The sequence below is a fragment of the Urocitellus parryii genome, chromosome 11, assembly GCF_045843805.1.
Source record: "Urocitellus parryii isolate mUroPar1 chromosome 11, mUroPar1.hap1, whole genome shotgun sequence".
NCBI classification, from domain to species: domain Eukaryota; kingdom Metazoa; phylum Chordata; class Mammalia; order Rodentia; family Sciuridae; genus Urocitellus; species Urocitellus parryii.
Genome location: NC_135541.1, coordinates 98,528,457 through 98,539,010, shown reverse-complemented (window position 1 = coordinate 98,539,010; position 10,554 = coordinate 98,528,457). Strand labels below are relative to the sequence as shown.

General features: G+C 42.2%; 1 pseudogene; it reads right to left on the bottom strand.

Annotated features, from left to right (window-relative positions):
• Positions 1-1,359: 1,359 nt before the first annotated feature.
• On the bottom strand, positions 1,360-6,821 carry LOC144249149 (dermatan-sulfate epimerase-like protein; annotated as a pseudogene).
• Positions 6,822-10,554: the final 3,733 nt, after the last annotated feature.

Sequence of the window (10,554 nt, the reverse complement as noted above, 5' to 3'; positions counted from 1 at the left end):
TAACAAACTACTGAGACAGAACCACTTTTATCTAGGTCAGAATGACAGACTCTAAGTGTTAGAGAGCTTGAAGGAACTCCAGTTTGTAGTTTGAAGCATCAGGAAGAAGACTGCAATCTGTACAAAGATTTTCATCAAGTCTCCACACTGCCTGATAGTTTTCATCCAATACATTGTAATTACTCCACTGGCTTATAATGGCATAGCATTTTGATTTCAGAACCCAGCAAAGGAAAATGAACCACATTTGATGTTGACTACATTTATAATAAGATGCAGATGGTAAAAGAAACAGATGCCTCTGACATCATCTCCTATTTGCCTTCAATTCTGCAGACACTGGCGGTCTGTAAACTCACTCAAAAGGAAGCAAGAAAAGTCAGGCAGTTTTCCAGCTCTGTCTCCAATCTAAGAAAACACTGGCAGCAGTGGCACGGCTTTCTTTGACTCATACAGTGGTAATTCCACAAAAAAAATAAATTTGATTCTGTGTCAGTCTTTAATGCAAAATTAATCATCAAAAAAAAAGGAGAACTCCACAAATACGGGGAGGTCAGCAATTAGTACCTACTGACTGTTTTGCTGGACAGTGACAAAAAGGACAGGGTGGGAATAGTGTAATGGCAAACAGCTGTAGTTTCAGGAAGTAAAAAAGAGACTTTTAAACGGACAAGCATATCTAAAAAACCAGCCCTCAGCACTCAGACTGTTCAGACTTATTTCTTGTTATTTGTAAGTAAAAAAATTTAAGGAAACTTTCCAGGTTACTATTTCTGACTTAAAAAAAAAAAAGTCTTTATTCTGTATTTCCATCTGCATTTCCAGAAGGAATCCTATAGTTCTGATAGGAACTTAATGCCATTTCTCCAGTGATATCACTGAGTGTTATATAAAGTAAAAGGAATTCACTTTTTTTTTCTTTTTCTTTTTGCAAGATAAGTGTGTTAAAAGACCTTTTCAAAAAGATAAGGAACTTTTGTAGTCCATCTTGAAAGGAAGAGATGCTTGGGTAAAGCAGCAACTGCAAGGCCTTTAGTAGTGTATGAGGTCCCCAGATAGATTAGCACAGTTACAGAAGAAGGCAAGTTAAACAAAATCCTTTAAAATCTTCCCATCTTCCCGGAAGCCCATGATATAATTTCATCTAACTTCTGAAACAGAAATATTTTAGCAGAAAAAAAATTCAGAAACAAAAGCAAGGAAAGTGGTAACATAAAAATAAATCCTGCTAGGCCAAATATGGTGCCTATTTTTTAAATAATCTCTCTGTGCAAATAAAAGTACACACACCCACACCCACACCCACGCCCACACCCACAATACAAGAATAAACAAACTCTTCTAGTCCATATCCACAAAGCGGGTGGGGAAGCATTAGTGCAAATTTCTGCTGACCTGCAGCATTTAGTCCATAAACTTTGGATATCCTAGTCGGTCCATCAGTGTCCAGCAGATGTTTTCAATTAGTTTAATTTCATCTCTAGGCAAGTTTTGTTTCCAAACATTAGTATTAGTTGGTGATATTTCTCCTTCATATGGAAGGTAAAAAAGGTTTGTGGAAGTGGCAAACAATATTTGGTTTAAACTAGCAGGAGACAAAGGAATCCCAAGAAAAGCAAAAATCCTTTCACTAGTTTTTTGAGGAAAATGAACAATATCTTCAAACTTGACCAGCTGGTAGCTGGTAGGCAGCAAATCTGTATTTATTCTCAAAGCTGCTGCTGTATTTGCTAGCCATAAATGAGACAATAAGGAGACAGCATTTGATTCAGAATTTTCTAATTCTTTCTTCAATGGTTCATACTCAAAAGCATAGCCTGAATTTAAGTTACATTTGCCTTTACCTCCCTCTATTTTAAACAATTTTGCTAAGTGCTCTGGTACATTCTTCAAAGTGTAAAGACTTGGCTTACTACTGTACAGCATTGAATAAATCCATGCCCGAGGGTCTCTTACAATATACAATGCCCTCATCGAAGCTCCTAATACTTCCTGAAAAAAATGAAGCTTCAATGTCCAGCTACTGCTACTTAAACTAAGCACAGGACGTGCACTTGGGTAATAGACCAGGTGTCTCCTCAAAGCCCTAATATATTCAGCATCTCTGTCAAAAGCGCCTTTCATTCTACTTCTTTGTTCCAGCAAAGACTCTCTCCTTTTCAGTTTTCTTTTCTTGTCCTTATTTGTTGTAAAATAGTGGGCCAGTTTACCCCTACTGGTCTCATGCAAATGGATGTTTTGTAAATGTAGTCTTGTGTCCTGGACTAAAGACTGCATGCAACCAGCCTCGAAGTAAACGGAAATGCCCACTGTGGATATCTGATACCTTCCATTCACAAGCATCTACAAATGAATCAATTTCAAATTCCATTTCAGGGATATCAATGTAGGCTGTAGGAACTCTGATGTAGAGAAAGTCACTACTGTTGAAAAAAAGTTGTTTAAGTATTTTGGCTCCGGAACCAGGAAGTGAGGTAATGACAACATCAGGAAGATCCACGTAGTGCCCCTTGGAAGACGCAGGCTTCTTGCTTGTCTCAGTTCCTGTTCTTGTCCATTTTGCACAGATGGGCTGAGTGCAAGTGCTCCACACATCTAGAAGCTCAATAACCCACAAGGCAATAACAAGTATTAGTATCCAACGCATTAGTTTTCTAAAAGAAAGGTAAAACCGCCATTGAAATGTTAAAATCACCAAACTAATGCACAAAATTAATCCAATTGCTATGTTAAACTTAAATCCAAAGGGGAAAATAGCTCTATCTTGTCTTACAGGCAGTACTATTGCTTGAGTACCCAAACCAAATCGGGTTATTTGGCCTTGGTCAGCCACATTGGCAAAGCCACCAAATCCCAGGTAATTGAATCTTGTTTTCAGGTTGTGGTAGTCAGTTACAATGGAAACAACGTGTTCAGTGTTATTGACATTGAGAGAAATCTGAAGTCCAGAATTGGAATTATCAATGAATCTGCAGCTGGAAACATTGACATATGGCCCATAAAAGACATATGCAATTCTTGTGATTGTGGATTCCATCTGAAAGGTCACATTAACAAACTGAGTCCACCATTTCTTAAATTCAGCTGCTTGTTCTGCTTCCTGTATACTAGCCATGGGGCTATTGCCACGGTGATCAAACCAGAACATTTTGTAGTGTGCATCCCATACATCCATCATGGCACCATTATACCTATTCATAAACCTATATGGGATGTATTTAAAATCAATATCCAGGTTATGAAAGAAGGCACTGACAGAATTTATCGGGGAAGCTTCTTGCCTCTCAATGTGGTCAACAACTAGCAGAGTTTGAGAATTTAAGAGGAGTAAAGCACGATACACACTTTTCAGTCTCATTGCTGAAGAATAAGCAGATATCGCTTCCCCACTCACAAATATCATTTCCCCATGTTGAGAAGCAGTGATGATTTCCCCTGCTGAGTCACCAACTTCCTCACCAGTCCACATGAGTCACTGTGCACATTCTCCCAGTTGGCCTTCCCAGGGCTTATTACATTGGCTTGAGGGTGACGGAGCAAACACCAATACATTGTTAAGGTGGCTCAACTTTGGTCCATAGAGAGCTTCAGAAACAAAAACTTGCCCATTGGGGGCAAATGTAAATGAGTTCTGATCCGGATGTTCATGTCCAGGATTAAAGCTTCTCCACCCATCAATCCAGGAGTATGGCTGAAAGTGAACTATGTCATACACAGCTCGACCCCCCAGCTTCCCAGATTTGAAGGACACAAAGGTAGTGGTTTGTGTGTTTGGCAGCCCAGCCCCATAAGTGACAACTCCCCAGTTAGGAAATGTGTGCATCTTTGCAGTACCATAGTCAGCAGGGGGCTGTGGGGTTAGTTGTGGATCATACCAGATGTATTCTGTGTGGAGAGTACTCCACCTTTGGGCAGTGGATGGAACCATGGGTCCATCTTTAGGTAGATGCTTTCTAATTTGCTGAGCTAACCAATTTCCAGCTCCATTCTTTAAGATAAACTTATCCAAGAAAACTAGCTGACTCTCTGGACCATAAAACCAATTATAATTAGAATCTGCTATACCCACAGTTCTTTGGAAGCCTGGCAAAAGGGTGGCATAGTAGAACCAAAAGTGCATTTTTAACCAGTTATTATCCAAGTTGTTGATATTAAAATGGCGCTGTACCAAAAAAACATACTGCATGACTGATTTAGCTGTGTAGCTTCCATAGGCCACACCTTCATCCAAAGAGCCATCAACAATGTGATTCAATAGAAACATTGTCTTTTCCATGACATCTACTACAACCTGTTTCCATATATTTGCTTTAGATCCTTTATCTACCCCAGTAACCAAGGCTCCTGTGAGTACTGCTATCATATTGGTAGCCTGATGGTTATGGAGAAGTTGTTTGCCCCATGAGCGAACCTTGGAGCATTCATACATTTCCTCAGTAATAACCCATATTTTTTCCAGATATCTTTGTCTTCGATGATTATCTAATAAGTTATATAAAAAGTCAAAGGCAGTGGCAAAACCTGTTAACGAATGGCCAACTGGAACCTCATCTCCTGGTGCATTCTCAACCAGCCAATCTTTGTAGCTAACCATCCGGTCCATATATTCCAAGACAAATTCAAAGGCAACTTTGTCTTCTGGACATAACAAACAGTACAATGCTAAAGGAGGCAGATTGTTACCATAAATTTCATTCCACTTGGCAGCAAAATCGGCATGCTTGGGTGGAGGTAGGTAGTATGTTGGGTTGGACAGCATAACTGTCACTGCACTTCTGATAGCTCTAAAAAGATGCAAATGGCTTGTGCGAGACTGTTGTCTCACTGCTTGGATTTCCCCAGCATCAAAATATAAACTTGGATGAAGCATACTTCTCCTCAGCTTTTGGTTGGGTCTGAAATCTTGCACTTTCTGTGTCTTAAACTGATCTATATCATCTGTGAAAACTGCCCATTCAGAGTAATTACTCACAGACTCTTCGAGAGTAGAGAAACCAAACACCACGAATGTTAAAATTAGGAAATGTCCTGTAAACATTAACGCCATGATCCATGGGGAAGATACTTTCCTTAGGCATACATAACAAGTAGGGTGTTTAATGTGTTTTCCATCTGGCTAATATAAAGCATATATTAAAGAGCTTGATTAAACTGAATTTAGAATCTTCTATGCTGACATTCAGCTCATTCAAAGCAAGTACATTTGCCAAAAAGAGAAAATTTTACATAGCACATGTGTATCCCTGGCACAGTTCTGTTCCAGTAAATTTCAAGGAATATTAATGCCTCTAATTTTTCTGTAACAGAGGAACAGTGGTAATAGTCAAAATTACTATAAATGCAGCGTTTACTTCCTTTACATTAGTCTATTTGAACAGAAGAATCAAATCATACATGGTACAAGAAAGAAAAAGCACTCCAAAATTAAAATTAAGAGTCATTTGTAGCACAGCAAGCCATCACTGGTGATACACTCACCACACATGTATGACTTGTTTCTGTGTGTTTGACTGAAGACCATGGCAAAGTACTAACATTCTTGGAATGAGTGGAATCACTGATTATTCCTTTCAATATTTTATACTTCTTGGTTTGTGAACTATTTCTTCTTCCATTTTGGGGATAAAAACATGTTCAAAAAGTGTTCAAAGTCCCATGTGGTTTAAAAATATTCAAACTCCTGCCTTCATTTCAAATGTCTTTTCCAGGCTTACTGACTCATCAGTCTATATGACACAGGAAAGCATTTTGATGTCTTCTTCTATCAGCTTCATCAATACAACTATAAAAATCTAATCTCTTCAGCCACCTAGGCACATCTTTTCCAATCATGGAGTAATCATCGACGGGAAAAGAAAACTCCCCTTTCATCAACAGTGACCATGCCATCTCTTTTCTCTTCCTTTTTCATGACTCTCCTTTCTGGGGGGAAAACAAAACAAAGCAATTGTCTGAGGCTACAGGTAGCTGAAAGTGAAAGCAAACTAATGATTTAAATACTCTACAGTCACTTGATAGAAACTTGAGAATTATAATAAAATCTAATATTATATACAATCTAAGTGATTGATAGATACAATCAAGTGATTTCTTTTCTTAGACTTATATGCACATACAAGGATTCCAACAAATGTGAGTCGATGACAAGCAGCTGTGATATATACATTGCTTTAGTCCTTTCTTTTTTAATGCTTTCACTAAAATGCAGTTAAAGAGGAATCCTGCTATCATTCTTGTTATTTTGGTTACAAATAACCCAGGGACATAAAAGTAAACCTTGAAAGAGCCTTTTTTTGTTGCTATTCTGGCTGAAGGTCTGGAGTCTTCCCAAGGGGGAGCAGGAGGAAGAGGACAAGTAAGAGGGTCACTCCTCCAGGAGGAAGGCCATCCAGGGCGGCGCGGCGGCCTCACCTGTGGCCTGCGCCAGCGTCCCCGCACTGGCCAGCAGAGGGCGCGCGGAGCCAGCGCTGCCCGCCGCCCGCCTGCGCCGTCCCCGGTCGGCTAGAGCTAACCAAGTTTCAGTCTCGGGCAAGTCTGCTCTCCGCAGGAGATGCTGTCGCTAGGAGTTTCCCGACCCGCCCCGCCTGTTGCATTTTCTAATTCGCGTCCCACCAACCTGTCACCCCTGCCTGCGCTCGCGGCTCGCCGACCGGGACCGGAGGTCCGGGGCGGGCGACCCCCCGATGGCCCAGTGCGCTTACCTCCGGCGGCTGCGACGGGTCTGGGGCGGCGCTGGGCCCCAACAGCCGCGGCGGCGGGGAGTTGGGGACTTCGCGGCGCCGGAAGCCGGCCCCGCAGGGACCCCGCGCTCCGACGGGCTGAGCCGGCGCCAGGGGTCCTCCGCAGCGCCCGCACCCCGCGCCCCGCGGCGCTCGGGCACGCCCGCCCTCGGGGAACGCCGGACGCTCCGGGGCTGCCCCGGACCGCTGCAGGCAACCGTGGGCGGCTGGCGCACTCGGGGCAGCGGGTCCAGCAGGAGCCGCGTCGCCAGGCCGCGACGACACTGCGACCGCCGCTCCTCCGCGCCAGCTCCGGCCGCGCGGCCCAGGGAGGGCGAGAGACCGCGAAGGGGGCCGGCGGCCGGGGGCGGGGCCTGGGGCGGGGAGCGGCGGCGACGCGGGCCGGAGGGGCGTGGTCGGGAGCGGGGGCGGGGCCAAGGGCGGCGGGGAAGCGGCGCGGAGGTTCTGGGCTGAGGCGGCCGCTGTGCGCTCTGAGGAGCCAGGCGGGAGGAGGGGGCAGTGAGGGAGCGGGAGTGCCACGATCCCGCCGGGCTGGGGTTGAGATCATTTGGTTAAGCGAAGGGGACAAGTGTAACAGAGCCACGGGTGGATGGGGTTGACGATATATGATGGGAGATGAGGTGATGATCCCGGTGACGTTTGTGATAACAAGGTTCACCCTCAGGAAAGAGCCAGCGCTGGAGAGGGAAGGACCACTTTCTCGGAACCCGGAGGCAACCTGGCTGAGGTTGCAGTCATTGCAAAGCAAAGCCAAAACCGTATATTACTATATGAAAACAACTTCAGTAGCACAGATGCAACCGACCAGGGCAAAAATAATAATAACCACGAATCAGCTTTACCAATTGAAAATAATTTTAAAGGCAGTATAAATAGGAGCAATATGGGATAAACAAGTAGAAGGAAACTCATAAAATGAAGAGAAATACCCTTCCTTAGAAATCTACAAACTGGTGGAGGCAGCCCGTCTTGGTTACTCTCACATGCTTGTGCAATTCCAGAGCTTGGGATTTCCTCTTACACTGGACATTGGGAACTGCTCACAGATACCAGATTACAGTATGACAGGACCCAATCCAAGTCTCACCACACTATCACAATTAACAGCTCAGTCGTGATAAGAATACATTTCTGTGGTAGTGGGACACCTACCCAGGTACAAATGGCCAGTGCTCTTGCTTCAGCCCTTCAGGAACTGTATTTATTGTATTTCTTGTTTTTCAATACCCAATACTCAATCAGCTCCATTTACCAGTTGCAATTTTTCTGAATATCAGATTTCTTTTATTATCCTGATCTCAACCCAGATGCTTAATTTCCTGTATACATAACTCCTTAATTTCTGAAGCCAAATTGTATGACTAGCACTGTATTGTTTCTACTTATATTCATCCCTTAAACTTTTTTTTTAATGCTTACTATTTTCCCTGGCTCACTCCTGTACTCTTACGTGAAGATCCTTCAAGTCATGATTAGAATGCCATCCTCTTTGTAGGTGCTATACTTTTGTTAAAAATGAGTTGAACTTTTACAAGCGGGCTCACATAAAGCTTTGTCTCCTGTTGAGATTTATTACTAAACAAAGGTCTTTCACAATCAGAAACAGAACCTCCTGTGAATATCTGCATACTCCCTCCATGTGACCTGTGATGGAGGAAACCCCTGGGCTCCATCCTCCTTATGGAAGAATACAATTAGGGCAAAGAAGAGCCTGTCTGCAGAAATGTCTACATTTTCTGCAGAGCTGAGCCTAGGAATTAGTTTTAGTAAACACACTTAGTAAATAAGCAGACTGTGTCTCCGAACAAAATGTACAGATAGGGCTATTTTATTCTATGGATCCAAAGTGCCCCATGATGCAAGGAATAAATGACTCAGGCAGAATTGGTGCACAAACATCTGCCAGACAGATATTTTAAGCTTCATCCAATCATTATATCTTCAGATTTGTTAACATCAACATGATCATTCTGAATTTATAGATGAATGAAACCAGGTACAGACATTGTGGACTTTCAATTCTGCCCCATGTATCTGGGCTGAAGCTCTGTGGATGTGCTAACCCTCAGCATTCTCAAATGAGCTCTCAAGTTATTCATCTTGAACAGGCATCTTCTCACACTTGTGAAATGTGAGTGCATTGAAATAAAACAGAAGCCATGGATGAACAATCCAAATCATTGGCAGAAAGGTTGGTAGGTAAATGGCACTATTAAAAATGAAGAGAGTCTTGTTTCCTGTGAACTAAAAATGGATAGCTCCAATTATTGTTCCTTCTACACATGAAGATGGTACAAAGTTAGTTAATTATAAATAATGCATCCAGCCATAGAAGGGATGAGCTATATGCTATGTTATTGTACATTAAAAACCTTTATGAGTGTGGCAAGAGACACATATACCAACAGCTGCTAAATTCAGAATCCTGAAGCAGTATCTTATTTTAATGGAAGTGAAGAACAGTACAGTCTGTTGCTCTGGGGATTTCTCTCTACATAAAATGATCTTAAATCTACATGAGATTTTTCACAGTGATTTCAAAGCACTTATAAAAATCAGTTTTCTTTATTTGCACATCTTTCAATCTATCCCCAACCACTCGACTTGCAACAGTGCTTTTCAGAATAAAATAAATTTTAGAATCAATCCCCCTGTGCAGAAGTCTTACTTTGTTCCCTCTTTCCCTCTCTCCTTCGCTGGCTCCCTTCCTTGTTCTTTCCTCCCTTTACTTCCCTCCTCTCCCCCTCCTTCCCTCCCTCCCCTTCCTCCTCCCTCTCTCCCACCCTCAGTCCCTCCTTAGTTTTCTTCATTTGTTTGTTGGTTCTTTCTCTTTACTTTTTAAAATTTCTTTATTTCTTTCCTATTCTCAACGACTATTCCAGAGCTTAGCACTTTGTGTTGTATGTGTATTGAAAGTTGAACATGAATTATCACCCCCATTTCATGGCAGAAGAGAAAATGTCATATAGGTCTAAAGTGGGTTGCGAATCTGAGCAGAAACAATGCCCCTTTTTCTTCTAACTTCTGAGAAGTTTGCTTCACACAACCCATAGTTGGAGCTATGTCTCGGGGTGACTTAATTCAAGTGACACCTAAGTCTGGGAAGCCAGCCAACATTTTAAAGAGAATTTCTGCAAGAATTTTATGTCTTGAGATAGGTAAATTCAAGTTCTAAACCTTAGAACATAAGTTAAACACTACATAGTCTTTCAGAACAATAAAATGCAAGCAGTAAAACAAACTTGACACTATATAAAGTCCTTGGGCTGAAGTCTTATTTGTCTGTGGTCTATATCTCTTGTGGGCTCTTGATAATTGGAACCAAGATATCCCAGAACTAATTGCTGTGCGTTTAGCAACTGATCATGCTCAGATCTCTAATTTATCAGCTTACCCAACATACACTCATCTGAATCTGGGAATGGTTTTGCTATTCTTTAAGATAGGCCTTCTGGCTAAGGCTTTGTCTGTGAGATCTCAAATGCAGATTTTCTGAACCACTTACCAGGACCAGATGTATGCTAGGTTGATCCACTAACAATACTACAACTAGTATTTGCCCCAAGTTTGGGGATATAGTCAGAGTCACCATTTAGAAACAGACACCAAATGCAAGTTGCAAATTTTATCACAAAATTGGCCAGCACTAATATGCCACACCAACAATAAAGACAAAACACAGATTTGAGGAAGGACATAGAATCTGGAAATACTCTTTAGCAATTGTTTTGAATACAAAACATCTCAAAATGACAGGGATTTTGCCTGCAGAGTCACTAATGAAGATGTGGCTGAATGTGTTCCTTAAGTTTGT